This window comes from Erinaceus europaeus, chromosome 11 (assembly GCF_950295315.1).
Source record: "Erinaceus europaeus chromosome 11, mEriEur2.1, whole genome shotgun sequence".
NCBI lineage: Eukaryota > Metazoa > Chordata > Mammalia > Eulipotyphla > Erinaceidae > Erinaceus > Erinaceus europaeus.
This window is the reverse complement of record NC_080172.1, coordinates 61,528,268-61,542,120: the sequence shown is the minus strand read 5'-3', so window position 1 is coordinate 61,542,120 and position 13,853 is coordinate 61,528,268. Positions and strand designations below refer to the sequence as shown.

At 42.2% G+C, this 13,853-nt stretch overlaps 1 long non-coding RNA gene across 2 annotated transcripts; it reads left to right on the top strand.

Moving 5' to 3' along the window:
* Positions 1-1,430: 1,430 nt before the first annotated feature.
* LOC132541231 (uncharacterized) lies at positions 1,431-7,894 on the top strand. Of its 2 annotated transcripts, none has more exons than XR_009552399.1 (3): positions 1,431-1,479; positions 4,060-4,176; positions 7,782-7,894. It is a non-coding gene; the product is annotated as an uncharacterized LOC132541231 (long non-coding RNA). The 2 variants fall into 2 exon arrangements; XR_009552398.1 differs by having other exon boundaries at positions 7,721-7,894.
* Positions 7,895-13,853: the final 5,959 nt, after the last annotated feature.

Below are 13,853 nucleotides of genomic sequence, written 5' to 3'. Positions count from 1 at the left end.
AGCTGAATGACGCCAATTAGTCTGCCATGCTTAACCATAACCAAGATGGTGGTTTCGCTCCCTTATGTATTCTCCCCAGTGAGCCGCAGCTAGCAATCTAGGTGTTTACTGACTCGGTTGGGACGCAAGGGGCGGGGTTACTGGTGACTCCGTGTTTCTAATCTTTGCAGACAGGTTTTGCTCTGAGCGGCGGGACCAAAATAAACCTTGAAGACAATTTGGAAGTATAGCACAGGTTGTCATATTATAAAGGATTTCTCTTTTCCCAGCGATTATCCAGAACTCCCGGAATTCTAGTTTCTCCTCACAGTGCAATCATTCTTTCTGTTGCTTGTCTTATTAGACTAGAAATTCCAGCAGTATAAAATAAGTGTTTTGCCAAGTAATTTGGAAATCTTGAATGATTTTGTCTTCCAGAAGTTCTTCTTATCTTCCAACAGTCAAGGAAGGGTGAGGCATCTAATCACTAACAGCACTGTGCCCCCCAACCACCGCCCACAAAAAAAAAACAAAACTTTTTTTTAGTTGACCTTAACAGATTTTTTTTTTTTTTACAAGTAAGCAAAGATGCTGAATCAGTAACGAAAAGGTTGAAATCAGGCAAAATTAATCCAAGGCGAGGAAGAAAATGGTTAATTCTATTCAACCAAATGTTCACTGATGATCCCTTGACAAACAATAGAGCAGGCTTCTCTGGGGAAGAGTTTTTTTTTTTTTTTTATCTATTTGTTGACTCTCAAACTTAACAGTACCAAATAAAAATGACCAGTCATGCACCCGAGAACTCTGCCAACCCACTTTGTTTTCACTTTCAACACATTTCTTCAGAGCTTCACCAATATATCATTCAAAGGAGGCATGCAGTAACAATAACCAAGACAACCACCAAAGGGCCTGGATCTATCCTCTAGAAACCTATAATCTAGTGATCCAGGAAGTGGCACAGTGGATAAAGCACTGGACCCTCAAGCATGAGATCTCTGCGGTTCAATCCCAGCATCACATGTGCCAGAGTGATGCCTGGTTCTCTCTTTCTACCTTTCTCACAAATAAATACATAAAATCTCAAAAAAAAAAAAAAAAAAAAAAGGGAGGATGTGGGGGAGAGGAAGATAGCACAATGATTATGCAAAAGAGACTAGTGCCTGAGGCTCTGGAAGTCCCAGGTTCAATCCCCAGCACCACAGTAAGCCAGAGCTGAGCCGTGATCTGGTAAAAAAAAAGGAAAAAAAAAATCCTAAAAAAAAAAAAAAGAAACTAGATAATAGACTAGAAACTAGTCTAGCGTCACTAGATAATCACAGAACAAATATAAGCACACGTTGAAATAAGTGCAGTTGAAAGAAAAGTGCACATTGTTGAGTTTATAACCTCCAATTTAGAACAAATCATTTAAAGATTTTTTTTCTCTCTCTTTCATTGTTGCCATAGGCAGAACCCAGATTTAAACCTGCGCCCAGAGCATTGAAGGAAGCTTGGGTGATGTCTCTTTCACTCTTTCTGACTTTCTGCCTATATTAAAAAAAAATTATATATATATATTAATTTTGTTCTTGCTTTTTATCTTTAAAGTTTTATTTATTTGAAACATTAGGGTGGAGGTTACATAATGGTTATGCAAACAGACTCTTCTCACACCTGAGGTTCCAAAGTCCCAGGTTCAATCCCCTGCACCACCATAAACTAGAGCTGAACAGTGCTCTGGTTAAAAAAAAAAAAAAAAAAAAGAAGTCGGGCAGTAGCGCAGCTGGCTAAGCAGACGTGGCACAATGCGCAATGAGAGGAGCAAGGACCCGCTTAAGGATCCCGGTTCGAACCCTGGCAAGGTGAGTGGCTTCACAGGCGGTCTTTCTCCTCCCCCCTCTCTATCTTCCCTTCCTCTCTACATTTCTCTCTGTTCTATCCAACAACGGCGACATCAATAACAACAACAATGAAACATCAAGGGCAACAAAAGGGACTAAATAAATAAAATAAATATAAAAAAACATCTTATTTCCTATATTTTACTTAAATTATTATTTTTTTTATTTATTTTTGCCTCCAGAGTTATCACTGGGGCTCGGTGCTAGCACTATGAATCCATTGCTCCTGCAGGCTATTTTTCCCATTTTGTTGCCCTTGTTGTGGTTGTTATTGTTGTTATAGCTGTTGTTGTTGGATGGGACAGAGAAATCGAGAAAGGAGGGGAAGACAGAAAAGAGGAGAGGAAGACACCTGCAGACCTGCTTCACCGCTTGTGAAGCGACCCCCATGCAGGTGGGGAGCTGGGGGCTCCAACTGGGATCCGGTCCTTGCGCTTTGCGCCATGTGCGCTTAACCCACTGCGCTACCGCCCAGCCCCCTAAAATTAAAAAAAAATTAAATTTTAAATATGAGTCCAGAGAACCATGTCATCATTCTGACATATGCAATATCAGGATTAAATTTACAACCTTGACAGTCCATTGCTTTATCCACTGTGCCACTTCTTGAGACACCATTTATTTATTTATTTATTTATTGTAATTATAAGAATAGTGAAAAGAGTGGGAAGATATAGCATAATGGTCTCAGTCTCTATCTTTCTATCTCATAAAAACAAAGTTTTTTTTTTAAAAAAAGGAGGGCAGGGTAGGTAGCATAATAGTTATGCAAGGGACTCTCTTACCTGAGGCTCTAAAGTTTTTTTTTTTTAATTTTTTATTAAAGAAAGGATTAATTAACAAAACCATAGGGTAGGAGGGGTACAACTCCACACAATTCCCACCGCCCAATCTCCATAAAGTTTTTTTTTTTAATCTTTATTTATTGGATAGAGACAAACAGAAATTGAGAGGGAAGGGGACAGACACACCTGCAGCACTTCTTCACCACTCCTGAAGCTTTCCTCCTGCAGGTGGAGAGTGGGAGCTCCAAACTGGGTCCTTGCTCACTGTAATATGTACGTTCAACCAGGTGCACCACCACCCGGCCCCTGGGCTCCAAAGCTCTAAATTCAACCCTTCATCATTCCCTCCATTCCCCTACCATAAACCAGAGCTGAGCAATGCTCTGGTTAGGAAAAAAAAAAAAAGTGAGGGAGGGGTGCAGATAGCATAATGATAATGCAAATAGACTCTCATGCCTGAGGCTCCAAAGTCCCAGGTTCAGTCCCCCACACCACAATAAGCCAGAGTTTAGCAGTGCTCTAGTAAAAAAAATAAATAAATAAAAAAGAGGTGGTATACTCATCTAAGTGCACATACTACCAAGGGCAAGGAACTGGGTTTGAGCACCTTCTCCCAGCCTGTAAACTGAGATGCTTCACAAGCAGTGAAGTAGATCTGGAGGTATCTTTTTTGTTGTTTGTTATTTATTATTATTATTAACCAGAGCACTGACTGATCAGTTCTGGCTCAAGGTGGTGTGACAGATTGAACCTGGGACTTTGGAGTCTTTTTGTATAAGTATTATGCTATCTATGCCCTACAGATATCTTTCTCTCCCCTTCTCTATTTCCCCTCCCTTCTCAATTCCTCTCTGCCATATCCAATTAAAAAAAAAAAAAGGAGGGAGATAGGGGGGCTGGGAGTGGCACACCTGGTTGAGTACACACGTTACAATGTGCAAGAACCCAGGTTCAAGTCCCCAGTCCCCACCTATAGGGGGAAAGCTTTACAAGTGTTGAAGCAGTGCTGCAGTTGTCTCCCCCACTTTTATTTTTACTGCAGTGTTATGAAAAATTCCGTAATAATGCTCTCCAGCGTTATAGCTCAAAAGTAACTAAAGAATGAAACCAAGGCCATTTGGAGGACAGGGGGGTATTATTTGTTTTAATTTTCTTTTCATTATTATTTTATCTTTACTTTTTATCATCTTTATTTATTGGATAGAGACGGTCAAAAATAGAGAGGGAAGGGGGAGATGTCAAGAGAGAAAGAGACACCTGCAGACCTGCTTCACCACTCTGTGAAGTTTTCCCCTGCAGGTGGGGCCTGGGGTTCAAACCTCGGCCCTTGAGCATTGTAACATGTGCAGTCAACCAGGTGTACCACCACCCGGCCCAAGTTAAGTTTATTTGATTTTAATGGATTACAGGTTGATTCCTGCCAGACCTGAACAATCTTGTACCTCAGCATCCAGCCTTTATATGTTTTCAAGCCGGGCACAGCACAAGCTGATTAGTTAGAGTCTATCAAGGTGCTGACAATAAAGGTGAGAGAGCAGGTTGGCTTCAATCAGTGTCTGTCACTCAGGGTACTGGAATGTGGAGGTGGGAGTCCACCAGCAGTGGTTTTCTCATTCTTTTGCCTATGGATTTTGTCATTTCAAGAACAGATTTGCTTTGACTTATGGTGGTGCAGGGGTTTGAACCTGGGACTTTGGAGCCTCAGGCATAAGAGTCTCTTGCATAATCATTATACTATCTCCCCCCCCCACTGTTGTTTTTCTTTTGTTTTATTGCCACCAGGGTTGTCTTTGGGGCTTGTTGCTGGCCCTGCAAATCCACTGTGTGGCTTTCTTTTTCCTTTTTTAATTTTTAAAAAAGTTTTCAGTTTCTTTATTATCTTTATTTCTTGGATAAGGACAGCCAGAAATTGAGAGGGAAGGGAGAGATAGATAGGGAGTGGGGGCAGGGGTAGATAGCATAATGGTTAAGCAAGGAGGCCTTCATGCCTGAGGCTCTAAAGTCTCAGCTTCAGTCCCCTTTACCTCCATAAACCAGAGCTGAGTAGTGCTCTGGTAAAAAAAAAAAAAAAAAGAGGAGATAGGGAGTAGGGGTAAATAGCATGACTGACTCTTAAGAGACTCTTAAACCTGAGACTCCAAAGTCTCTAGGTTTAATCTCCTGCACCGCCATAAACTAGAGTTGAACAGTCTCTGGTTTAAAAAAAAAAAAAAAAAAAGGAAAAGAAAAGGAAAGGAGGGCCTCAAACATAAACCAGACCTTTTTCCATTTCTGTCTGTCCATCCAACAACGACATCAATAACAACAACAATAATAACTACAACAATGAAACATCAAGGGCAACAAAAAGGAATAAATAAATAAAATAAATTTAAAAATCCAAATCAATACATAATTTTAATTAATGGTAAATAAGTAACATTAAAGTTGACTTTATAACCCTTTCGCTTGGCCATAAAAAGCTTGCTAGCCTTCTCTTTACAGGGTTGGTCACAAAAGGCCTCTTACATATTCAATCAGTTAAGGGATACCCTCTATGCAAGTTATAGTCCCCTATTTTTCCCCTTTGTTTTGTTCCATCTGATAGTCTTTGAAATATTTTTTGCTCTAAAGAGAATATCAGGGGGATGGGCAGTAGCACACCGGTTAAGCTCAAAGATCCCAGTTCGAGCCCCTGGTTTCCCACCTGCTGAAGGGTCACTACACAAGCAGTGAAGCAGGTCTGCAGGTGTCTGCCTTTCTCCCTCTCTATCTTCCCCTCCTCTCTCAACTTCTCTCTGTCTTACCCAATAAAATGGAAAAATGGCCTCCAGGAGCAGTGTGTTTGTAGTGCAGACACGGAGCCCCAGCAATAACCCAGGAGGCCAAAAAAACCCAAAAAACAAAAACAGAGAATATCAACAGTATCATGATGTTCTAGGATAAATGTTAACAAAACTAAGACTTAGCTGAGAATAATAGACTAGCTCCAAGACAGCTTTTTCCACTGGAAGTTATAATCTTTTCATTTAGTTTAGCAGGAGAATGGTAGAACACATACGTTGTTAGGAGTGAAACTCAGGGACTTCATGCATAGAAGTCCTGCATTCTATCACCCTCTATCACTGAGCAATCTAACTTACTCAACAAGTGGTTAAGAGTTGTCTATGCTAGGAATTAGGGGTGCAAAGATGAAATTCATAGATCCTATGACACTATTTAGTATTACTAACAAGTATAAATGAGTAACTAAATCAGCAATTAGAACTAGGACAAGTATAGATGAATAATTGTAATTATGAGCTACTGAAAGTGAAGCAAACATCTGTGGTTAGCAAAGTCATCAAGGAGGTAGTTTGGAAGTAGTATGAGTGAAACTGGGCTGAAAACAGGTGGAGGGTGTGGAGAGTTAGCATAATGGTTATGCAAAAAGACTTTGATACCAGAAGTTCCAGATTCAATTCCCTTCCCTTCATTATAAGCCAGAGTTGAGCAAAGTTCTACCAAAAACAAAAACAGGTGGAAAGATCTTTTTATTTATTTATTTATTTATTTTTTATTTTCCCTTTTCTCTCCCTTCAGAGGGGGAGAGAAAAATAGACACCTGCAGACCTGCTTCACCGCCTGTGAAACAATTCCCCTGCAGATGGGGAGCCCGGGGGCGCCAGTCCTTACGCTTTGAGCCACCTGTGCTTAACATCCCTGCGCTACCGCCCGACTCCCTGATTTGGACTTTTTTTTTTTTTAACCAGAGCACTACTCAGCTCTGGTTTATGATGGTGCATGGGATTGAACCTGGGACTTCAGAGCCTCAGGCATGAGATTCTCTTTACATAATCAGTATGCTGTCTACCCCTATCCTTTATTTTGGATAGAGACAGAGAGAAATCGAGAAAGAAGGGGGATATAGAGCTATAGGTATAAAAGGAGATGCCTATAGCACTGATTTAACACTTGCAAAGCTCCTCTCTTGGAGATGGAGACCAGGAGCTTGAGCCTGGGTCCTTGCACATTGTAACATGTACACTCTACCAGATGCACCAGCACTTGGCTTCTTACTAATTTTTTCACTATTGTTATTATTAATTATTTTTACTAGAGCACTGCTCAGCTCTGGCTTATGATGGATCTAGGAATTTAATCTCAGAGCCTCGAGGATGAACAGCTTTTTTTTTTTTTGTATAACCACTATGCTATCTCCACAGCCTAAAGTCAAAATTTCAGGCTCAAGTTTTGCCATGGTAGCAAGAGAACAGTCCTAGAGTTCTGAGTGTGACTGTCTTGCACCAGAACTTGATAGACACTGAAATGTAAATATCATGATATACATATATCATGAGATGTTATTCTCCTTTCGATTTTTTCCCAACTATTTTTAAAAATGTTAAAAATTTGGGAGTTAGGTGGTAGTGCCTTGGGTTAAGCGCACGTGGTGCAAAGCACGAGGACTGGCTAAGGATCCTGGTTTGAGCCCCCGGCTCCCCACCTGCAGAGGTGTTACTTCACAGGTGGTAAAGCAGGTCTACAGGTGTCTATCTTTCTCTCCCCCTCTCTGTCTTCCCTTCCTCTCTCCATTTCTCTCTGTCCTATCCAACAATGATAACATCAATAACAATAATAACTACAACAATAGCAACAAAAGGGAATAAATATTTTTTAAAAATGTTAAAAATCATTTTTAGTCCTAAAAGAAAGAAAAATTATCCTTTTTAAAAAAATATTTTATTTATTATTTATTAATGAGAAAAATAGGAGGAGAGAGAAAGAGCCAGACATCACTCTGGTACATGTGCTGCTGGGGACTGAACTCAGGACCTCATGCTTGAAAGTCTGATGCTTTATCCACTGCGCCACCTCCCGGACCACAGAAAAATTATTCTTAGTCCTTGGACTACGCAGAAACAATACCCAGGAAAGTTATTTTATCTTGCCTTGCCTTGTCTTGTCTTTTCTAAGCTCTGCTTAGCTCTGGCTTATGGTGGTGCAGAAGATTGAACCGGAGACTTCAAGGCTTCAGGTATTAAAGTCTTCTGATATAACCATTATGCTGTCTTCTTGACCCGCTTTCTTTCTTTTTTTCTTTTCAGCTAGGACTTTGCTGGGGTTTTGTGTCTGCCTGACTCAACCATTCTCAGCATGTTTTTTTTTCCAGAAAGAGGCTGAAAGAGGAGAAACATCATAGCACTACTACACTGATGATGAAGCTTGCCCTTTGCATGGTGCTCCCATGTGGTGGCTGAGGACACTAACCTGGGTCCTCAAGTATAATAAAGGTGCATACTCTATTCTATTTCGGGGACCCCAGAAGCCATTCTTTATTGATTTTTGGATTAGATATATGGGCAACTATTATTATTCTGGAGAGGAACCTGAGCCTGACAATTAAATTGCAGAGAAGCAAGGGTCAGTTAATCACATGCCAAGTAAGGTGTGTGTGTGTGTGTGTGTGTGTGTGTGTGTGTGTGTGTATGGGGACTTCACTGAGCAATTTTTTTTTTTTTTTTAACCAGAGCACTGTTCAGGTCTGGTTTATGGTGGTGCAGGAGACTGAACCTGGGGCTTTGGAGCCTCAGGCATGAGAGTCACTTTTATAATCATTATGCTATCTACCCTCCAGCCTACAGCAATCTTTAGTACTATTTTCTTTCCTGTCAAATGAAAATAATAATCTCTCCTTTAGGGGCTTATTGAGGGGTCTGAAAGAGATAAAGGGAGGTTTAATAAAGTGCAATTGTTCATATACTGCTTCTTCTAGCGTTTGCCCTTCTTCCATAGCCAGTCAACAGCATCAGGTTGAGCCTAATGTAAAGTTTCGAGACCTCCTTTGAATCTGGAGAGGTGGCAGTCATTGACTATGTGGGTCATAGTCTGTCTGGAGCCGCAGGGGCAGTTCAGGTTGTCTCTGGCTCCCCAGCGATGGAACATAGCGGCCCACCGGCCATGGCCTGTTCGATAGCGATTGAGGAGGGCCCAATCATAACGTGCTAGGTCAAAGCCGGGTTGACGCTTGCAGGGGTCTGTGATGAGGTGTTTGTTCTTTACCTCAGCTGACTGCCAGCTCTGTTTCCAAGAGACTGGAACAGAGAAGTTCAGTGTAGGCATAGGGGACCAGATTGGGTGACGAGACGTCAAGCGTTGGACAGGGTGGGCGAAGATATCCATGAATATTGGCAGGTCCGGTCGAGCATAGACGTGGGAAATGAACTTAGATGATGCCGCATCCCGACGAATATCTGGTGGGGCGATGTTGCTAAGAACTGGCAGCCATGGAACCGGGGTGGAACGGATGGTTCCAGAAATTATCCTCATGGAGGAATATAATTTGGAATCGACCAAGTGGACATGGGGGCTACAGAACCATACTGGGGCACAGTATTCTGCAGTGGAATAGCATAATGCCAGAGATGATGATCGTAGTGTGGAAGTGCTTGCGCCCCATGAGGAGCTGCCAGTCTTGCAATGATGTTATTCCTCGCGCCCACCTTTGCTGCAGTTTTTATGAGATGTTCGTGAAATGACAAAGTGCGATCGAGAGTAACGCCAAGATAGACTGGCTGGGCTTCATGCCGGATTCTCATATTGCCAAGCTGCACATTAAGCTCACGCGAGGCCGAGGCATGGTGTAGATGGAAAACAGATGATACTGTTTTTACAGTGCTAGGGATTAGTCGCCATTTTTTACAGTAATCAGATATCAGAGACATGTCTTTCGTGAGTGTTTCCTCAAGGATGTCGAACTTGGATGCCTGAGTTGCACAGCAGATGTCATCGGCGTAGATGAACTTCCTTGAAGAAGTTTCTGGGAGGTCATTGATGTAAATATTAAATAGTGTGTTCTTCTCCTCTCCTCTCCCAGATCTACTAGGAATACCAAAAGAGACCACCCAGACCGAAACAAGACAGGACTAGAATGACCACAGGAACCCAGAAAATCACCCGTGAGTACAAACACGCGTGGCTGGTGACAGAGAGGAGAGAGGGGCCTAAGGAGAGATTAAGTGACTGCTAACAGTTCAACAGTTTATCAGTGGAGACACCACCTCCAGTCTGCTTCACAACAAGGGGACAGCTGAAGGGAGGAAAGGACTCCCCAGAGACTCACTAAGTGCAACTCTGAGTCTCCATTGCTACTACCCTCAGAATCTGGAGCAGCAACAGGAAGGGACACCAGGGGACAGAGATCTAACCGGGAAACTCAGGAGAAGACCTATACCTCCTTGGCATAGCTGAGGGGCTGTGAAAGTCTCTTTGCATAACCACTGGATTATCTCTGTCACACCCTGCTTTACTCTTGGTTAGGAGTCAGTGATTAAGCTAAGAAGCCTATTGATAGTTTAAAAGCCCTCAGGCATCCATAGCCTACAGGGAAGAAAAAAAAGAGGCTTCACTGAGCTTCAACTCAGGGATTGAAAAAAAACTGTTAACTTCCACCACGGTAAACCCTTTAATTAAATTACTTAGACACAAGTCAATCCAGGCAATAGTGATCAATAATTTGAAAAGTACTGATAAAGGGAACTCATAACATAATATATAAAATGGTTAAAACAACAAGAAAAAATATTGGAGACTCGAACCAGGACAAGAGTCCAGCAAAAGTCCTCCAGAGGGTGAAGCACAAAACAATGAGTTCAACATCCAAACATTAGCTAAGGAAATAATAACAGGAGTGAGTAAAGAATTTGAAAAAATTGTAATCAGAAATGCAGTAACAACAAATGAGAATATGGAAGAAAATTCTAATAATCTCATGGTTATTAGAGAGCTGAAAGCTGAAATCGCTGAGCTAAGAAGGCAACTAGCTGAACAAGCTAAAACAGTATCAGAGCAGGGCAACAAAATAGATGAACTCCAGAAAGCAGTAGAGGGCAGAGAGAATAGAATCAATGAGGCTGAAGACAGAATTAGCAAGATTGAGGATGAATTAGAGACAACTAAAAAAGAAGTAAGAGATCTCAAAAAGAGATTAAGAGATGCTGAAAACAACAACAGAGTCCTATGGGATGACTTCAAAAGAAACAATATATGCATTATTGGCTTACCAGAGGAAGAAAGAGAAGGAGAGGAAGAAAGCATTCTCCAGGCCATAATAGCTGAAAATATTAAATAGTGTAGGAGCCAGAACAGAGCCCAGGGGGAGGCCACTTGAGACAAGTCTCCATCTGCTAGACTTGTCACCCAGATGCACCCGGAATCTTCTGTTTTGGAGAAGAAACAATATAGTGTTGGCCACCCATGGAGGCAGGCATCTTGAGATCTTGACTAGGAGACCACGGTGCCAGACCGTGTCATAGGCTGCTGTGAGATCAACAAAGACAGCACCCGTCTTTAAATTCTTCTGGAATCCATTTTCAATGTAAGTTGAGAGGGCCAGGGCTTGTTCGCAGGTAATCTTCCTGGGCGGAAACCAGCTTGGGCGGGTGATAGGAATTTCTCTGTAAGATGAAAAATACGTGACAGAAGCAGCCTCTCAAGGAGTTTGTAACACACGGAGAGGAGAGAAATTGGTCTATAGCTGGCGGCCAGTGTTGGGTCTTTGGTTTCAAGACCACTATAATCTTTGCACGACGCCAAACTTTGGGCATAGACTCAGATTCCAAGATGTGGGACAGGAATGCAGCGAGCCACTTCTTTGCCGCGGGACCCAGGTTAAGAATGAGTTCTGGGGTGATGTTATCATAGCCAGCAGCTGTTCCCGGTTTAACCCTCTTCAAAGCGTCTTCCAGTTCAGACAGTGTAAAGGGAGAGAGTTTTGGAGATGGACAAGATAAACGGAAGTGGGATGACCACTCATGGGAAATTTCTCTTTTCCAGACTGGGTCGATCTTAGCACGTCCAACTTGAGTTAGGTGACTGGCCACTGAGTTTGGAGATACGGGAGGATGGGAGACTGAGGGGGTTTGCTACCGGCACCCAGTCTGTGAAGAAGCTTCCAAGCCTTCCTACTTGAGTGGGTGACTTTCCGTGAGTTGTTGCCAGCAGGCTTGGCGTGCTGCATCCAGGGAGGCAATGAGATGGTCAGCCACATCTGGGTCGCCCGACTCATCATATTGCTTTAGTAGTTGCTCGCATTCAGCATCAAGACAAGGCGTATAGTTAGCACGTCTCTCACGAGGAATGGCTTGGGAAGCTGCTTTGAAGATGGCTTGGCGGAAGCGCCTGTAGGAATCTTCAGAGGGGATAGAGTTAATTGGAATTGCAGGAATAGATTTGTTGGTAAGATCACTGAACAGACGCCAATTTGCTTTCCGAAAGTTCCATCTTAGTTTCTCCGAGCACAGAATCAGTGGGAGCTGGAGACCAATGTGGATGATAGCTGGGCGGTGATGACTGCGGGAAGATCTTGAGAACTTGTCTCGTAGCGGGAAAGGCTTGGCCGTTGACTGTGCTAATCCAGCACAGGTCGGGTGACGAGTCTTTATTCCAACTAGCACTGTGAAAAGAGCCTGGCTGTGTGGGATCGTATAATAGGGAGAGGTCATTTGCTGAAGCCCAGTCGGCTAAGATGGAGCCGTCAGCACTAGTGGAGGAATATCCCCAGTCTTGGTGATGACTATTAAAGTCTCCAACGTAAACGGCTGGGTGATTCGGGCTAGGCAGGACCTCATTATCCTATGAGGCACTGGGAGGCTTATATCCGTTGACGAGCTGAATAGTTCCAATAGTAATGGAGTCTTAGAAGGTCGAAGAGGCCGTATGGTAAACGTCTGCAAGACACGATTTGGCGTAGATGGCTTGGCCGTGTTTAGGATGGAGATTATAGCATATTAAATCGAATCCACTGATGGTGAATCGAGCAGCTTCATCCACTGCTATGTGTTTCTTGTAGGCAGATAACATCTGCCTGATGCTGTATCGCCAATTGACCAATAAGAACGCGTTTGTCAAAGGACAGCCCCTCAACATTAAGTTGGAGGACTTGAGCAGGACCAACAGCTTGAAAGCTGTCAGGAGCTGCTTGTTGCTGGCTTTGAAAGTGACTGGGATCCATGTGGATTCAGTTGGCTAGGAACGATCGTCAGTTTCCCCAATGAATGGGTACTCACGAGATGCACCACGGGAAGGTCGATCCAATGCTGATACATGCTCTCATACTACTTTTATTCTGTTGGGGAAATTTTCATAAAGTCTGATGAGATAGCATGTCTTTAAATAATCCACAATTACTTTTTTCCAGTTTTTTAAATTTAAATCACTATTTTCCAGTATTAAATCAGATATTCTAAGTTTATTTTATAGAGAAATTGCCCTGGACTCTTGCACTAGTAGTAAGGTTATGTGACTCTGGACTAAACAAATTAGGTGTTAAGAGTACACATGCTCAAATGTCACAGCAACAGAGCTGTAATAAATATTTGTCTTACTAGATTCTTTTTTTTTTTTTTTTTTTTAACCAGAGCACTTTTCAGCTTTGGCTTATGGTGGTTCGGGGGACTGAACCTGGGACTTTGGAGCCTCAGGCATGAGAGTCTGTTTGCACAACCATTATGCTATCTACCCTCCCCCCGTCTTACTAGATTCTATAAATATAATTTCTATTAATAAAAAAAAAAACTAAAACCTTGATTTCTAACATTACACATAGCATCTAAAGACCCTTTTCTTTCCATGAGGAATAGAAAACATGTTGTTAATGAATGGAAAAAAGAATATTGGCGTGATTTAGAGTAAGGAAAATTAGTGTACATAGAGTAGAAAGACTATCCTTTTTTTTTTTTTTTCTTTTTTGCCTCCAGGATTATTGCTGGGGCTCGGTACCTGTACTATGAATCCACTGCTCTTGGAGGCCATTTTTTCCCATTTTGTTGCCCTTGTAGTTGTTATTGTTATTATAGCTATTGTTGTTGAATAGGACAGAGAGAAATTGAGAGAGAAGGGGAAGACAGAGAGGAGGAGAGAAAGAGAGACACCTGCAGACCTGCTTCACTACTTGTGAAGTGACCCCCCTGCATGTGGGAAGCCGGAAACTCTAACAGGATCCTTGCGCTGGTCCTGGTGCAGGTCTTTGCGCCATGTGAACTTAACCTGCTCTACCGTCCAGCCCCCAGATTATCTTTTTTTTTTTTTTTTTTATCTAGGGTCATCACTGGGATTCTGTGACTGCACTATGAATCCACTGCTCCTAGAGGCTATTTCTTTCTTTCTTTAAAAATTTTTTTTTTAATTTCCTTTTGTTGCCCTTGTTTTTTATTGTTGTAATTATTGTTGTTGTTGGATAGGACAG